Here is an 18,992-nt window from a genome sequence, read left to right on the forward strand (position 1 = left end):
CTTCTTTTACAAACACTTTGCGGGGGAGGGGAGGTGGGCCTGCGGCATGCAGGATCTTGGTTAAGCAACCAGGGGTTGAAGCCGTGCTTCCTCCCCCGCAAGCACAGAGTCCTGACCACTGGACCACCAGGGAAGTCCATACAGACTCTTAAGCTACCAGTTTTCTGGCCTATATGCCATGAGAACACGCAACTGACCAGCCTTCTGCTTCCAAACTAGTCTCATTTGGGGTTGTTCCAAATGGTGAGGTTAAAAACCTCAGTTCATCCCCAACTGATCATCTTCATCCCCACCCTCCTCCAGGGGCAACAAAGTGAAAAGTCAAAGTCGCTCAGTCGTGTCCAACTCTTTGCGACCCCATGGACTATACAGTCCATGGAATTCTCCAGGCCGGAATACTGGAGTGGCCTCAGATCTTATCCTTCCCAGAACTCTGCACTCTGCCTTCCTCTCAAAGCTTGAGAAATGATCTCCAGACCACAGAATGAAAGGCAAGCCTTTCAAAGGAAAGCCTGAGACACCGTGGCTTCTTTCTGTAAAGAGATTTCTTATTTCTCGCCAGAAATACAGGGGCTCCTGTACTGACAGAAGGAGGAGAGAGGATGCTCATGTGCTGCCCCCCACCACTGCCTCACTGAGGATTTGGGTGTGGGGGAGACAGCAGGGAGGAAGCTATGGAACAAAGGCTGACCTCAGAAAAGCTTTGCTATGTGCACACATGCGCAGTCACTTCAGTCATATCCAACTCTGTGACCCTATGGACTGTAGTGCACCAGGCTCCCCTGTCCATTGGATTCCCTAGACAAGAATACTGAAGTGGATTGCCATGCCCTCCTCCAGGGGAATCTTTCCAACTGAGGGATCAAACCCACGTCTCTTATTTCTTCTGCTAGCAGGCAAGTTCTTTACCACTAGCACCATCTGGGAAGCCCCACTGTGGTTTAGCTGCTAAGTCGGGTCGGACTCTTTGCAACCCATGGACGGTAGCCTGCCAGGTTCCTCTGTCCATCGGATTTCCCAGGCAAGAAAACTAGAGTGGATTGCCATCTTCTCCAGGGGATTGTCCCGACCCAGGGATTGAACCTGTGTTTCCTGTGTCTCCTGCATTGGGAGGTAGGTTCTTTTACCACTGAGCCACCAGGGAAGCCCATAAAATTAACTGTAATTAACCTCTAATTAACCTCTCCATGCCCAGTTGTTTCACAACATATTTCACTAATTCTTGCAGAATCCATTCATTCAGCAAGTATTTATCAAGCCCTTATGATGCACCAGGCATTATAATACAAATTGGAGCTATAACAAGGCAGGAGTCAAAGTTCAGTCATCAGGAGCTTACTTTCTAGTGGGGAAGGCAAACAGTAACATCCTCTAAGAACTATGAAGAAAATTAAGGCAAACGGAGGCAACAGAGAATTTAGAGGAGGGGTGGAGGTCATTCATATGTAGGAGGCTTATTGTATTAACTTGAATAATACTGCCCTAGATCCTCTTTCAAGTCTCTAACTGATACTGTTCACCATACTCAGTGGTAAAAGTAAGTACATTTCAATGCAATATAGTTGAGACATTAATAAAAAGAATAAAAGGATAAGGCCCCCCCCACAAAACACTGTTTCATTGTCTTCTTTCTCATGAAACAAATCCAATCTTGAACTATTACAAACCCATATTTCTTTGCAAAGGGCAATCTCACTTTCTTATTTTGACTATATCTAGTCTTGCCTATCGCTGACTATAAGAAAATGGGTTTGGATAATGTATAAATGAAAAGAAAATCAGGAAATCTATTCCTGGGCAATTTTCAGATAACCAAGAGGAAGTGGTGTAATGGAGGCTGAGATAACAATTTTAGACTCTGCATAAATAAGAGCAAATTCCTGCATTTCCTCATATGTGTCAAATTGTACAGATTTTTTTCTAGAGATTTTGTTATACTATAATATGCTGGAAATAAAAATAATACATCTGTGCTATAATGATACATAATATATACAGTATCATAATACAGTATTTAGATTGGGTTTAAGAAATTTACTACACACAGAAGCGACAGTCACTTGGGAGAAGTGAGTAATCGCATCAGGAAAATTGCAGACAGATGCTACTGCATCTCCAAACCCTCACCAACCCATCAGCTGATCACAGTTAGGGATGCTCACATTTCTGCCTGGGATGTACTGGCTCACTGGTACCCCGGGACTCTGGCTCCTTTGCCCCTGGCCTCCCTAATAGAATTAATTCTGTCCAGAGGAGAGCTTTATAATTCCCTTAAGCACCACAAGGTCCCAGGAGGGCTGTGTCACCTACAGACCACTGATGGTGAGGTCAAATCACTACAGCTGTTTCTGAAAGGATGTCTTTCAAGATACAGCCAAATTCCAGCAATCTTCAGCCAGAGCTCTCAGCCTAAGCACAATAGTGACACAGCTGAGCATCGCAATAACCTCAAGAAACCTAAATAAACGAACTGAGTTGGAAGGAGACCTTTTCCAGGTCAGTAAAGATACATCCAACACAGCTCACCTTGTTACACGAGATTACATCTCATCAGGTTGAGGCATATTATAAAGCACTGAAAGATACAGATACAAATCTTGAAGAAAGAGATTAAAGAGCTATTGCTTTGCTCAGAAAACACTGAAATATCCTAGTGAATAATTCTGCTCCCAGATCACATACAATGGGTCTCTCGATTTGCTCTTACCCATATTATTTGCCTGCTCGGATTTGAAAGAGAAAAGAATTCAAAGTCCCTGAGGGTGCAGGTGCTCTGTTCTGAAGACAGAGTTTTTTCCATAAGCAAAGCGTCTGACCCTGTGTTACCAAGGACTGTTGGGAAATCTTATTGCAAGATACTATTAGGCGCCTGTGAAGAGGGGAAGGGAAGTGAAAAAAGGAGTCTTTCCTGCCATATCAATAAACAAGGATATCACAGTCATCAGCAATTCCAATCCTCCAGGGCGCTCAGGAAGAATACCTGCAAGATCTAGCAGCCACAGGGCCACAGCCACTCCCTACAGTAAGCCCTGCGGAGTTCAGGATGTGAAACCCAGGATACTGGCCCCAGATAGTGGAGATGTGCATGAGAGGAATGGTTTCAGTGAGCTCAGACTCAGTGAGCCCTGCGGAATTCAGGATGTGCAAACCCAGGATACTGGCCCCAGATTGTGGAGATGTCAATGAAAGGAATGGTTTCAGTGAGCTCAGACTCTCACGTTTCCCCTCAGGTAGAAAAGTGCTTGTTGTTTTGCTGTTTAGTCTCTAAGTGGCATCTGACTTTTGTGACCCCATGAACTGTGGCCCATCAGGCTTCTCTGTCCATGGAATTTTCCAGGCAAGGATACTGGAGCAGTTTGCCATTTCCTTCTCCATGGAATCTTCCTGACCCAGGGATCAAACTCCCTTCTCTTTTATCGCCTACATTGGCAGGAGGATTCTTTCCCACTGAACAACCAGGAAAGAAATTCCTTAATTTGAGATATCTGGCTTCTTTTCATAAACAATAATCTCTTGATGTTCAGGCTACTTGTCCTTTTTTGTAAAACTTCTGTATAACCTGGCTCCTCCCCTCGCCTCCTCAGAGCAGTTCTCTCAGGGTTACTTGAGATGTCACCTCCTGGGCTTAAGTCCTAAAAACTTCCACCAAACAAAACATGGCTCTCAACTTTTAGGTTGTGACTATGTTTTTAAGTCGACAGAAGTGATAAGAGGGACGGGGGAAAATGTGATCTCCTGTGCAAGGGACATTTTTAAATAGGCAAATAGGAGGATTCTCTCTTTTTTAAATAATTTATTTTTGGCTGTACTGGGTCCTAGGCTTTTTCTCTAGTTACGGCGAGTGGTTGCTCCTCTCCAGTTGCAGAGCACAGGCTTCTCATTGTGGCGGCGTCTCTTGTTGCAGAGCACAGGCTTCACTACAAGTGGGTTTCAGTAGTGGTGGCACGTGGGCTCAGCAGTTGAGACTCAGGGGCTCAACTGAGTTTTGTTGTTGCTCTGAAGTTGTGGTGCACCGGCTTAGTTACTCCACTACACATGGGATCTTCCCGGATCAGGGATCAAACCTGTATCTCCTGCATTGGCAGGCAGATTCTGGACCACTGAGCCACCAGGGAAACACAGATGATTCTCTTTTTAAATTATAAATTGCCAACTGAAAGCCTGCTCTCTTTCCTGCATTATCCTTCAGGAATCTTCAACCTCCCCCCTTGCCAAAGCCTTTTTAGTTTCAGCTACTGAAGACGGCAGAAAAACCACCAAGTGAAAACCACACGATGAATAAATTATAGGCCTGAGTCATAAGGACCAAGAAGGTAGGAGAAAATTTAAGTCTTAAGCCCAAAACATATGTCACCACCTGACACTGCAGCAGAGTGCTTTAAAACTCAAATCACGCCAGGAAATTTCAATAGCTGCTTGAGATGTGGACCTTTTTACTCTAGCAAGGGTTGGCATGGTACAGGTTGTTTCAAGAACCTGGATGTGTTTAAGGAACAGGGAGAAGTCACGAACAGGGAAAGTAACTTTGCTGCTTAGTTACTCCACAAACAGAACCCAGAGCTATTCCAGCCACACTGGGGTTGAAATAGAGATATTATGTTGTAAAATTAAGGCTGAGCTGCTGATTTACAGGAAGAGATGAAAGGAGGGAGTGAGAGAAGATACAAGAGAAAAATAAAGAGAAAGAGGATTATTACTGATGCCGTTCCAATAAAAACCACTACAGCAGTGACCTGCTAGTTCTTCACTTACATAACCTGACAAGGGTATTTCGGTTTCCTGGTTGCTTGGCAACCTGCCTTTCATGTTTAAGCCATTTAAATGTATTCACCTTCTGAATTAGGTATATTCACAGATGACTGGGCAACAAGAAAGAGCTCCTGGCAGGCCAAGGGCTCCTAGGATGTGTGGAATCAACAGAGTGTGTGTTGGGGGGTGTGGGGGGTTGGGGGAGTGGGTCTGGCCAGGAAGCCTCGCAGAGAACATTAGTGACACATTTAGGCCTGAACTGAGAAATTGAGATCAGCATATAAAATCTTCTGCTGCTCCCAAACCAGGCTTCTATCAAGATCAAAGGCTTATTTCTGGCCTCTCTTCCTGATGTTTTCTTCTGCCTTTCCTGACAGTTCCTGACACCCTCCTGCCGGCTTCTGTGGCCTGGGCTGACTGAGACAGCTGTCCAGAGACAAACCCCATGGCCTCGAGCCTTCAAGCTCAGCTGCCCGGCCCTGCCCTGCCCAGTGTGGCCTGTGGTGCCGAAAGTGTAGAGCATCACTGTCCCTCCACGCAACTCACCAGAAACAGGGAGGTCTCACCAGACCCCACACACAGAGAGTTACCGAGCCCTGTCATTTCTGCCTCCAAAATATCTTCTTGAGTATTTCACATTGTTCCCATCCCTGTTCATACAAAATATTCATCCCCCCCTTTCCACTGCCCTTAGGATAAAATGAAGACTTACTTTTCATTGACGTATAATTTCTTTCGAATGTTGCGTTAGTTTCTGTTGTATAACAAAGTGAATCAGCCATATGCATACCTACATTTCCTTTCTCTTGAACTTCCCTCCCACTGCCTCCATCCCACCCTTCTAGGTCACCGCAGAGCACAGAGCTGAGCTCCCTGTGCTCTACAGCAGGTTCCCACTGTGCTGTGTGCAAAGTCACTTCGGTCATGTCCAACTCTTTGCGACCCCATGGACTCCTCTGCCCATGGGATTCTCCAGGCAAGAATCCTGGAGTGGGTTGTCAAGCCCTTCTCCGGGGGATCTTCTCAACCCATGTCTCAAGTCTCCTGCATTGGCAGGTGGGCTCTTTACCACTAGCGCCACCTGGGAAGCCCGTGCTATACAGCCGGTTCTCACTATGTATTTTACAGCTGGTAGTGTCAATATTCTAATTCTAATTCGTCCCACCCTGCGCTTCCCTCCCTGTGTCTACATACCCGTTCTCTACTTCTGTGTCTCTGTTCCTGCCCAGCAAATAGGTTCATCTGTACCATTTTTCTAGGTTCCATGTATATGCATTAATATACAATATTTGTTTTTCTCTTTCTGACTTACTTCACTCTGTATGACAGTCTCTAGGTCTATCCATGTCTCTACAAGTGACCCAAACAACAAGGATTTACTGTACAACAGAGAGAACTGCATTCACTATCTTGTGATAAGCTGTAACGGAAAATAATCAGAGAAAAAGAAGATATGGATATACATACATACATACACACACACATACGTACATACATGCTGCTGCTGCTGCTAAGTCGCTTCAGTCATGTCTGACGCTGTGTGACCCTGTGTGTGTGTGTGTGTGTGTGTGTGTGTGTGTAGACATACATACATATGGGGCTTCCCAGGTGGTGCTAGTGGTAAAGAACCTGCTGCCAATGCAGGACACATAGACACAGGTTCCATCCCTGGGTCTGGAAGGTGTATATGTATATATATATATATGTATCTATATCTTAAGAGTCCCTTAGACTGAAAGGAAATCAACCTTGAATATTCATTGGAAGGACTGATGCTGAAGCTGAAGCTCCAGTACTTTGGCCACCAGATGCAACAAGCCGACTCATTAGAAAAGACCCTGATGCTGGGAAAGACTGAGGGTAGAAGGAGAAGGGGGTGACAGAGGAAGAGATGGTTGGATGGCATCACCGACTCATTGAACATGAGTTTGAACAGACTCTAGGAGATAGTAACGGACAGGGAAGCCTGTGTGCTGCGGTCCATGGGATCACAAAGAGGTGGACACGACTGAGTGACTCAACGACAGCAACAACATTGGATGTATATATATATATAGCCGAATCACTTTGCTATATACCTGAAATTAGCACAACATTGTAAATCAATTATACTTCAGTAAAAATAAACAAATAAATAAATAAATAGCCAAACTAAAAACCTAAGGCTTCTGTCTGGGGCACAGGCCCTCCACGATGGGCAGGCCACGCTTGCACTGACACTCCCCACACACCCACACAGCACGGTGTGCAGCCTCCTGGCTCAACAGGCTCAGCTCTGCTCCACAGCATTGGCTCTTCTTCTGATGGCACACCCTCTCTGCTTGACTGGCTCCAATGGACTTCAAGTTCAGCTCAAGTTTCACTCATTTCAGGGAAACCTCCCTGTTTACTTCCTTCTGAGTTTGAATTAAATACGCCAGAGCCTGTGCTCCTCGGCCATCTGGCTCACAATTCTACTGTGGCATCGGCACTTTGAGTCCACCCCACCTCACACACCTTGCTTTTCTTCCCTGTCTTGAGCTGGAACACAGTTCAAGGCATGAAAGACATCCACAGTCCTTCACTCCTCAGGCCCCAAGCCACAGTGCCTGGAGCCAACGGGCTTTGTAAACCTCGGGAAGGTATTTGAGACCTGAAATGTATATGTTGGCTCTAAAATATGAAACATTATTTGATGGCAATAGGTGTTTAATTCCCTCCAAATTAGAATATTATGTCAACTTCATTAATGGGTGAATTTAGTACTCATAAAGACTTTATTATCTTTGAAAGTCAGCGGTAGGTAAGATTTCCTCACTTCACAGAAATTCTTGAGTGCGGACAATGTTGGCTAAGGAATCACAGCCAACCATAAACAGTATCAGCCGTAGCCCAATAACTGCAAAACAAACATGAAATTATTTCAAATTCAGTTTAAAAAGAGAAATGTGGGCTATGAGGGCATTTTATTATGTTTAATATGATATATGATGATGGGGGCTCAAATTTTTAAAATGCTTTGCGCCTAAGAAGATCTCAAAATGGCCCTAAGGATATCTATTTCATTCGATTTTGTTTCCAAAGAAACAGGAATCAGCATAGAAACTGGGGCATGCACACACACACAAACACATACACACACAAACATATATTAAAAAATAATCCCAGCAAGAATGATGAAGGGAAGGGATAGTTAGGGGGTTTGAGATGGACATGTACACACTGCTATACTTAAAATGGATAGCTAATAAAGACCTACTGTATAGCAGAGGGAACTCTGCTCAATGTTATGTGGCAGCCTGGACAGGAGGGGAGTTTGGGGGAGATGGATTCATATGTATGTATGGCTGAGTCCCTTTGCTGTCCACCTGAAACTATCACAACATTGTTGATCGGCTATACACCAATATAAAATGTTTTTTAAAAATATGGGTTAGAAGAACAAAGCCTAGTGAGAGGAATATCACTCTGTCTGAAAATCAAATCTTGCATGCTCAGCCATGTCCAGCTCTTTACGACCCCATGAACTGTAGCCTGCCAGGCTCCTCTGTCCATGGAATTTTCCAGGCAAGAGTACTGGAGTAGATAGCCATTTCCTACTCCAGGGCATCTTCCCATCCCAGGTATCAGATCTGTGTCTCCTGTGTCTCCTGCATTGGCAGATGGATTCTTTACCACTGAGCCACCTGAAAATCACATAAGCACTAATAGCAAGACTTTTTAAAGTTCTGTGGGGCATCCTTTGAGACATGGCTTTGAAGCAGAATTAGATGAGGATGAGTAGCCTTAAATGGGCGCAGAAAATTGGGGCTTATAAACAGATTTCTAAACCATGCATGGATGAACTTGTAAATTAAAAGGAAGTTAATGAAACACTTCTTTTCCTCTTTCAGGCTTTAGAGACAGAAAGAACAACGAACACTAAAAGAAAGAGAAAAACCTAGACAAATGGATAGGAGGGAGGGCGGTGACTCAGCGCTCCTAGTGTAAAGATTCTATCATGTGAGAATTTCTGGCCATCAGTTATTCCTGAGCAGTGTATAGATTTAAAGTTCCCCAGAAAGCCATTTAATACAAGCCAAATGACATCTCACTAGTGCTTTGCTTTCAAACAATCCCTTAGGCCAAGCCAAGGAATTGTGTCAGAGGTGGGCCCTGCCGATTGCATGTAAATAGATATTTTAAAAATCAAGTCATCATTTAAATTTACTTGGAGAGCTCTCAACTTTGAAGCCCCCTGCTATGAATCTTTCTGAAAAGTCAGAATTCCTGCAGTTACTTTTTGAAGTGAGACACGGCTACACGGGTAAGACTGGATTGCTGCAGTGGACCTGCAGACAGCCCTGAGGCTGTGAGGAGCGGGGCACACAAACAGTGTTCCCATATGTCCTGAGTCAGCCAGCTCTCTGGTCTCAGACCTTGGTTATCATCTCAGCCCTGCATGCACACTGTGGTCAGTCACTTCAGTTCTCTGAGGTTTATTTGCAAAACTGGGGGGAAAAATAGTACTGTGTCATGGATGTGTTAACTAACCCCACTGTGGTAATCATTTTGCAACATGGTTCAAAGCATAACGTTGCACACCTTAAACTCGTACAATGTTATATGTCAATTATAGCTCAGTAAAGCCAGAAAAAAATAGTACCTCATAAAATTGTTGTCCAAATTAAATAGGATAAACAAGTTAAGTCTGTTTGCAAAGAAAAAAAGCACACATTAAATTGTTCAATAAATGTAACTAAATTGCATAATTATTAATTAAGGAGGATATTATTATTATTATTATTATCTGGGCTTCCCAGATGGTGCTAGTGGTAAAGAACCTGCCTGTCAATGCAGGAGATATAACAGATGCGGGCTCTATCCCTGAGTTGGGAAGATCCCCTACAGGAAGCAATGGCAAGCCACTCCAGTATTCTTGCCTGGAGAATCCCATGGACAGAGGAGCCTGGCGGGCTACAGTCCATGGGGTTGCAAAGAGTCAGACATAACTGAAGCGATGTAGCATGCACACATGCATATTATTATTCATGCTATAGTAAATTAAATGAATGAATTAATTATTGAAAAGGCTGCATCAAGTTTGAATGAGAACCATTCAGATTCGACTTCAAAAACTTTTCTCTAAAACACAATGTAAAAAGATAGGAATAGAGAAGAATGAGTTTTGTATTAATTCATGTGATATTATTATATTATATTCTGCTCAATGCAGGCGGGGTAGTGTCTATAATAGTTAAAACAAAGGGTTTTCAGCTAGTCAAATGGACTGGGATCTGAGACAGGGTGACCAACCAGACTGATTTGCCCAGGATGGCCCCTTTTTTTCAGCACTGAAAATCCCAGAATCCTTCAGTCTTGGGCAAACCAGGACAACTGGCCACCCTAAATTTTAATCTTGCTGTTTCACCTCTACCTTGACCTTGTGTAAGTTATTTACAGCCAGCCTCAATTTCTTCTGTGGTCAAATAGGGAGAATAATAATAATCCCACCTCCTCATGTTCTTGTGAGAATGAGCGGAGGTGACTTGAATGGCTTAGCGTGATCCAGACCCCTAGGAAGTCCTTGAGAAATGCTAACTCTTTGTAAGCCCCTGTCAAATCAGGGTGTCTCTCGACACAGCCCGGAAGAAGTTAAAGCTGCTCACAGTTTATGAGAAACCCAGCACTGGGTCACCAGGTTGCCTTTCCCTCCGTCTGGAGAAGCAAAGGGGACCCTAGGAGACCACACCCTGGAGGCAGCCCCCCAAAAGAACAGGCAAGAGGAGGAGGCTGATGGGAAAAGATGAGAATTTCCACTGACACAGAAATATCTTCCCTGGTAATCAGCACTGACGGGAAAAGGAAATAAGGGGAATTTATGTGACAGTTTAATAGGGTTTTGTGAAATATGATATTATTTTAAAGTTTGCCTGAGTGAGGCAGACAGCACATTAAGGTGACTCTGGCTCTAAAAATATGACAATACTGTATTTTAAACTCTGAAATTTGCCCCACTGTTTCTTTGCTGTATTAGGAAGATCATTATGTATTTATATTATCCATACATATGTACACATTGTGGTGTGAGTCCCATTTACATGCAAAGTCTGTCCATGGGCAAAGTGAAGCGTGAAGCCTAGGTATATAAAATCTGGATATTACATGAGAACTTTAAATTCTTATCCACAAATAACCATCTTTTTTTTTTCCTACCATTACTATTTTTTTCATGGTCTCTTTTCTACCATACAAAGGAAGAGAGGGGTTTTGAGTGTGAGTTTCTCTCCCAGGCAATTTTACAAAACACCCACCAACAGCTCGGTGGGGTGACAAGTTCCTTCTTGAAGGAGGATTCATACTGAGCATCTCCCTGGTCATAACAACACTGAACAACACCCCTTCCATTGATGTGTGCATGCATGCTCCGTCTCTAAGTTCTGTCCAACTCTTTGTGACCCATGCATGATAGCCCATCAGGGCCCTCTGTCCATAAAATTCTGCAGGCAAGAATACTGGAGTGGATTGCCATTTCCTTCTCCAGAGGATCTTCCCGACCCAGGGATCAAATCCACTTCTCCTGCATCTCCTGCACTGGCAGGCAGATTCTTTACCATTGAGCCACCTGGAAAGCCCTCTTCCATTGAGGCAGTCAGCCTTTTATTTTTAATTATTTTCATTTTAAGATATTGCACATTAAAAATGCAGAAAAAGAAAAAAGCATTCATCTGCCAGGGTAACTAAGGAGGGTGAAGATGGAGGGCTCAGAGGTGGACCCCAAATCACCAAGTCCTGAAATCTTTGGGGAGTGAGGGAAGAGCTCCTTGGAAATAGCAAAAACAGTAGCCCCCCCAGTGGATGAGAGGCAGTACTAACCCACAGCACAGGGTGATTTAGGGCCGGCTCATCTGTGAGATTAACATGCCAGGAACCAGTTACTCTGAAATGTCACTTGTATAAAATAAGCTTGTAAATTGTAATATAAAATAATGTAATGAGAGAAACCTTTGGGACCCGATAAGAAATAATGAAAACGGAGACGTGGAAATTCAGGACTTGTCAGCACTGACCACGAGAAATTTTCCTCGCATTTTAGGAGTCTGGTACAGTTATTTAGGCCAGTCCATCAGGCTGTGAGAACCTCCATATCTTTAAAGCCAGCTTTCCTTGCTCCAAGTCTCTGTGCTGACCAAACTGCCTTCTCGGGTATATTTTGGTGTCCTGAGTGGATAACGTATCAGTTCTGGGAGCCCCTCGGGGGAGTGACCTCATCCTGTTCTATGTAAAAGTATGCACAAATACATGCGTGTGTGTATTTAATTATAAATTAATAAACTTGATACTGATTTCTTAAGTCCATTTCTTGGGACTTTGGTCCATATAATCCAATCCACCTGGAAGAATGGATAGAGTCAAGTTTCCCAGACTGGAAAGCAAAGAAAGGCTAGGGCTGAACTCATGGTAGTTCTGGCCCCATTAGGCTCAACCAGAAAAACCAAGCCAGTGCAATTCTCAAAACATGATAATTATGATTCTTTCTCTAAGTGTTAGGCCCACCCTGCCTGACTTTCCCACACTGAGAGGATTACAAGCTACTATGGGCTAGTTCTTGTATCCTCTATGACCTACTCCTCTCCTTCTGTCACCATCCACAGGATGAGTTCAGGCTTCCCCAGTGCTGCAGTGGTAAAGAATTTGCCTGCAATGCAGGAGACACAGGAGTTGCAGGTTTGATCCTTGGGTCGGGAAGATCCTCGGGGGAGGAAATGACAACCCACTCCAGTATTCTTGCCTGGAAAATCTCATGGAGAGAGGAGCCTGGTGGGCTAGTCTGTGGGGTCGCAAAGAGTCAAACATGACTGAGCGTACAGGCGCATGCACACACACACACACACACACACACACACACAGGATGAGTTCATCAAAGGGCAACTCAAGAAGACTTCCCCGGTCCAGTGGTAAAGACTCCACGCTGCCAGTGCAGGGTGCACCAGTTCAATTCCTGGTCAGGAAATTAGGATCCCACAACCTATGTGATGCAGCATAAAAAAAGAAACAGAGGGAGGGTGGCAACTCAAGACTTAATAACTATGAAATGAAAAATTAACTGTACATGAAGAGACTCCAGTCTTTCTCCTTGACTACATGGAGGTCATCCCTAGGCTCCAGGAACGTACTTCCTAACAAGAGTGACTTTGTTTGCCTGGGGATTTTCCCCTTTGGACAGCTTAATAGTGAGATTTATGACAGGAAAAAAGCTCTGGGCCAGACAGTATCACTTCTGACTTTCAGGGGATCTGAGATTACAGGTCAGCCACACGTACAGTAAGTGATCAAACCCCAGTAAAAACTCAGGACACCAAAGTCTTGGGTGGGCTTCTCAGGTGGGCAGTACTTCCTGGGTGTTGTCATACATCTTGGCAGGGAGTATGTACTGTTGTCCATGACTCCACGGGGCTAAGACTAGCCAAGTCTCTGCATATGGACCCCTCCTGGGTGGGTCCTTTCCCTGTAATAAACTGTAACAGTAAGTATAATAGCTTTCAGTGAGTTCTTTCACTGAAATTATCAAAATGAAGGTGGCTTTGGAAAACCCCCAAACTTGCAGTTGGTATCAGAAGGGAGAGCAGCCTGGTGGGGCTGTTCCCCCAGACTTGGAAGTTGCACTAACTCTGAGTGATGGCATTCACTAAACACTGACCCCTTTCTCATCCGGCTTATAACCCTCTGTGATTCTGATCTCCATCCTTCTTCTCCTTTGTTCCATCGAGTTCCTAGCTCAGCACCCAAGTTCAAAACATTTACCATATCCTCAGCTAAAACCGTGGCACCTCTCTAGCATAATTCTATTCTCTATCTGCTCACGGAGCCATTGGTCACCATAGATGAAAAACCTGCTCAAATCCAATCCTAATATAGGACCCACCAGCCTGTCTCAGGCAGTGTGGCCACCTGGTGTGATCAGACTCAGAATGTGTCCAGTCCTTCTCTGAATAGAGAAGATTCCGCCCTTCTGTTTTGAGCATGCACTTGACCTTACCACTGGTCAGGGCTCAAGCACCGTTCCTTGTTGATTTTGGTGTTCTTCCATTTCCCCTTCACCCATGGGCCCTAAACTTAAATCTTATACCCTTTTCTGTCACATAGTAAACTATGAAATAGGGAGTGGCAGGGGCAGGTAACACAGAGAAAAAGCCAGAATGCTGAATATACTGTCCTAGGACCAGCCTAGGGCTGCACATGAGACTGTATTTCTTCACTGAATACTGACAAATACATACCCCTTCCTGTGGTCAGCACACACTACCACATTCCCTGCATCAAGCATCTTGCAGGGCTCTGCATACAGACCAGTGAAAAGGCTGACATGGCCTGGGAATGGGAGGGTTCAGGGAACTCAACATGATTCTATAAATCGTCATCAAAAGTTCCATACTGTTCGAGGAAAACCGCTGCCCAACTTCAGTCTCACAAGGAATCAGACAGGCATCCCTAAATTTGGCCAAAGACAAGGGTAAGCATTGCATCCCAAGTGGCTGAGTAGCAAGAGGGTGTGGCTGATTCCCCGAAAGGAAACGAAGAATAAGTGGCTTTAGAACCAGAAAATAACAGCAGATTAAGGAGCATTTGGGCTTCCCAAGTGGCTCAGATGGTAAAGAATCTGCCTGCAATGGAGACCTGGGTTCAATCTCTGGGTAGGGAAGATCCCCTGGAGAAGGGATGGGCAACCCACTCCAGTATTCTAGCCTGGCGAATCCCATGGACAGAGGAGCCTGGTGGGCTACAGTCCATGCAGTCACAAAAGAGTCAAACATGACTGAGCGACTAACACTTTCACTTTCAAGGAGCATTTAATGTGTGTCCATGACTGACTATGCACTTTGTTTCTTTTGACACACATTGTCCTCAGAAAGCATCTCAGAATAAAGCTGCTATTGTAATCACCATCCTTCAGATCATGACAGTTAAATGACTGGCCCAAGGTCATTCAGAAAATGAGTTAGAGAAGCTGGATTTTGACTCAGGCAGACTGGCTCCTGAGTCCACATTCTTAATTAAGCTCTGCAACATACTGGGTGTGGATTACCAGATGGCTCAGGGGTGAAGAATCCACCTGCCAATGCAGGAGATGCAAGAGATTCAGGTTCAATCCTTGGGTCAGGAAGATCCCCTGGAGGAGGAAATGGCAATGTGCTCCAGTATCCTTGCCTGGAAAATTCCATGGACAGAAGAGTCTGGTGGGCTACAGTCCATGGAGTCTCAAAGAATAGGACAAAACCGAGGCTCTGAGCACACATATTGGGCTGCCCAAAAAACGCATTTGAGTTTTTCCATAACATGTTACAGAAAAACCTGGATGCACTTTTTGGCCAACCCAATGTTACAGGCAAGTCAGTTCCAAAGAAAGTCTCATGAGAGGAATCCCCATGATTGAGGGCACACTGACAAAGGAACAAGAAAGAAATTAAAAAGAGAGTCAAGGAAACTGAGGGCTTCCTTGTTGACAAGACGGATGCGAGAGGCCACTGATTGTGAGTGGTGACCCCAGCTTACAGGTTTAGGACCTGACTCACTCCATTCCACAGTCAGATTGTTCTGTAACTCCAATCATTACCAGCACTGCCCAAGGGACTAGGATGGAAAAGTGGATAAATCAGAACAGTCCATCACCAACAGTGTATAAACAAGACACATTACATGCCCTGAAGTAGGGGCTGCCTGGATCACACACTGTCTCCATCATATGTTCTTGCTATTACTTTTAGGATATTCAGATAAATGCAAGCAAATATGCAGCCCTCTAGGCTGTTCATAAAAATGAATCCATGAAACACAAAATTACACTTATCTTCAGAGGCTTTGTCATAAATCAACAGTTTCCTCACCAAGATACAAATCTTACTTCACCCTGAATTCCTATTGATATCAGTAAGTGTTTACATGCTTAATTGGAGATGCCTGTGGGTTAGAATTGAGAAAAGCTGAAGTTACATTTCTGGCTTTGCTTCCAACAACTGTTGGGATCTTCACCAAGACAAGTAACCATTCTGACCACAGTCCTGTTCTAATTGGAAATCAAGTCAAGCTTGAATAGGAGACTCCCTTGCAAATCTCAGAAGTGGAGTCAAGTTCCATTCTAACGACTTGTGCCAGGGGGCCTTGCCTCAGGTAGGAAGGAGGTTAAGTTCAGTTATTCGGAGCTTCTCTGCTCAAAGAAGCCCTGTACTAAGCACTTCGCACATATAATTTCACTTAATTCTCACCACAACAAAGCAAAAGAGTTTTACTGGCTCCACTTTAAGTAAAATAAATGGCTGACAGATGTTAATTATGCTCATGGACAGACTTCTCGTAAATAGCACAACAAAAACTTCAATCTGGACTTCTCTGGTAGTCCAGTGGTTAAGAATCCACCTTGAAAAGGAGAGGAGATCGGTCTGATCCCTGGTGTGGCAAGATCCCACATTGTGTGGTGCAGCTAAGCCCGTGTGCCACGGCTATTAAGCCAGTGCTCTGGAGCTGGGAGCCACAGCCACTGAGTCCATGGGCCACGACCACTGAAGCCCGTGCACCCTACAGCTCCTGCTCCACAACAAGAGAAGACACCACAATGAAAGACCCACACGCCACAACCAGAGAAAGCCTACGTGCAGCAGCAAAGACGCAGCACCGCCAAAAAACTAAAAATAAACACATAAAGTAGTGTTTAAAAAAAGACACTTAAAGCCAGTCCTGAATGTGAGACCCAGCAGACTCTGGTCTTTCCATGACATGCTGTGTCTCACCTAGGGCTTCTTCTCCAATACTAACATGTTTGACCAAAGGCTTCTGACCCTGGGATGCTCAGAGTTCCCATCTAGGTCTTGAATTTTTGCGCCTGGCCTTCTGGCCTAAAATCCCATTTTGCTTCCTGCAATCTTTGGGTTACTGTCAACCTGCCTGCCTTCACTCCCTTCTTCTCAGCACTGCTAAGTGTTTTATATTTCATCTCCGACTTACAGGACTTCCTGACAGCACCATTCATAAAGCCAAACCACTGGACTTGGCCTTCAAGGGCAAGTCCACTACCATCTCCACCCCAACCCTGGACCATTTCTGCCTCATCACTGCTCATGCCCCAGCTTATCAAGGCTACTTTCTCTGTCCATGGGAGCAGGATTTCCAAATGCTGGAAGGGTCTCAAAGCCTCTCTGGGGAAAGTCTTCACGTTATAACAGACACACAGACTCAAAGCAAATTGCACGTGGAAATTCAGCCTAGAGAATTTTAAGCAGAATTATCACCAAACTTTTCAGGATGTATGGATTAAACCACAATGAATTAATTAGATGAGGGTTGATGTGGTCTATTTATGAAGGTAATAATCCTTTGGGCTTCCCTTGTGGCTCACTGGTAAAGAATCCCCTGCAATGCAGGAGACGCAAGTTTGATCTCTGGGTCAAGAAGATCCCCTGGGAAAGGAAATGGCAACCCACTCCAATATTCTTGCCTGGAGAATCCCATGGACAGAGGAGCCTGGTGGGCTATAGTCCACACAGTCATAAAGAGTCAGACATAACTTAGCGACTAAACAACAAATATATATATATATGTGCTCAGTCGCTTTATATTATACATACGAATGTACACACACACACACACATATGTATATATAATACAAATATTTAGTGTATGAAGTCCATACAGAGGATGGGCTACTGTGAGCCAGATCTTGAGGGTGGGGGAAAAGGCACTCCAGGTTGAGTGGACACCAGGCGGAAGTCATGCAGACAGCTCACTCCAATCAAGCATCCTGTTTTTTACCACTTCCTGAAAACCAACCTCACTAAGGTTCCCAGTGACACTCATTGCTTTTGCTCCAGTGGAATCCTTTAAGGTCTCATTGCTCTCTACCTGCCAGCAGCATCTAGCACAATTCACATCTCCTTAAAACATGCTCCTTTCCGACTTGCAGATAGGCTCATTTTCTTCCAGCCTCTCCCTTTGCTCCTCTCAGGCCCCCTAATCACTGCTGCACCATATGCCATCTCTCAGCTTTCTCCTCTGCCCACAGTAGTCAGTACCACAAGATCTTACCCCATCCCCAGGCTTTCAATACCATCCAATGCTGATGACACTCAAGATGATGTCTTCAGTCTTAACCTCTTCTCTGAACTCCAGACCAACATATCCCAGCGCCTTCACTCTAGTGAAGACAATGTGTATATGCCTTCCATACTCAATTTTGTACTCAGCCTGTACCTTTCTATATGCATACCACCACAGGCACATCCCCGATATGGGCATGGTGGGGGCTATAAATATCTCTTCCCCTAAAGACCTTCTACTTAGTGGAGACTTAGATTAAACAGAGTCACTGATTACTCAGCACTAAAGCCAACTGAGATGAGCAGAGAGGTAGAGAAGAGAGCATAAATCAGCTTGTGTTGGAACCCAGAGGGTGTATTCTGGGCAGCTGTCACTTATCTTGGCCTTAAAAAATAGAAGTGATAGGAAGATGAGGAGGAGTCTGAGAAATGGAATGTACTGATCCATGAGACCTACTGGGTAACTACAGAGTGAATCTCCAGCCCAGGCCACAGGAAAGAGTCACCCACGGTGTTCAATACCAGTTTAAAGTGCAGAAAATATTATTCTAATTAACACATTAGCTATGCCCCATATGTTTTGATGTGTTATATTTTCATTACTCTTCAAGACATTTTGAAATTTCAGGGTGATTTTCTTAATGAAGAATTAAGTTTCTAAATATTTTTATGATTGATATGGAATTAAATTGCCCTCCACTCATAAAACCTGGCCTGTTTGTAATTGATTCTATGAAACTGCCTCAGAATTTTTCTTTTCTGATCTACAGTATGGTTAAATTTTGCAAGCCTATTTGTTGGGGGTGGAGTTCTATATATACCAATCAGACATATTTGTTGAAATCACCCCCAATATAAATCGATCCATGTCTCCTAATAATTCTATCTATTTCTCTCTGTTGGTAGACATGGTAATAGATAATAGTTATATCTAGGTACCGAATATAAAGAGGTAGCCCTCTTTATCTGTATTAATAATTCATTTAAATTTTCTCTTATCTGATATTGATATTATAACTCAAGTTTGTTCTTGGTTTATATTTTCAGCCTTTCTCTGAGGGTCACCTTAAGTATGTGTCTTGTTTACCGGATAAAAATCAATTTCCCTTTTATCAATCTAATACTTACAGTCAAAAGTATATAACTTTAATCCGATTACATTTATTGGTATTACTGATATACATATGCACTCATTTT

At 44.0% G+C, this 18,992-nt stretch overlaps 1 protein-coding gene and 1 long non-coding RNA gene across 6 annotated transcripts in view; both read right to left on the reverse strand.

Moving 5' to 3' along the window:
* AGBL1 (AGBL carboxypeptidase 1) overlaps positions 1-18,992 on the reverse strand; it is an 867,141-nt gene that overhangs the window by 548,819 nt on the left and 299,330 nt on the right. The window lies entirely within an intron of this gene.
* Positions 6,038-11,110, reverse strand: LOC145530463 (uncharacterized). Its single transcript, XR_014071807.1, has 2 exons — positions 9,721-11,110; positions 6,038-8,255 (listed from the first exon to the last, which is right to left on the reverse strand). It is a non-coding gene; the product is annotated as an uncharacterized LOC145530463 (long non-coding RNA).

Source organism: Giraffa tippelskirchi, chromosome 12 (genome assembly GCF_054371585.1).
Source record: "Giraffa tippelskirchi isolate mGirTip1 chromosome 12, T2T-mGirTip1v1.2.pri, whole genome shotgun sequence".
Classification (NCBI taxonomy): domain Eukaryota; kingdom Metazoa; phylum Chordata; class Mammalia; order Artiodactyla; family Giraffidae; genus Giraffa; species Giraffa tippelskirchi.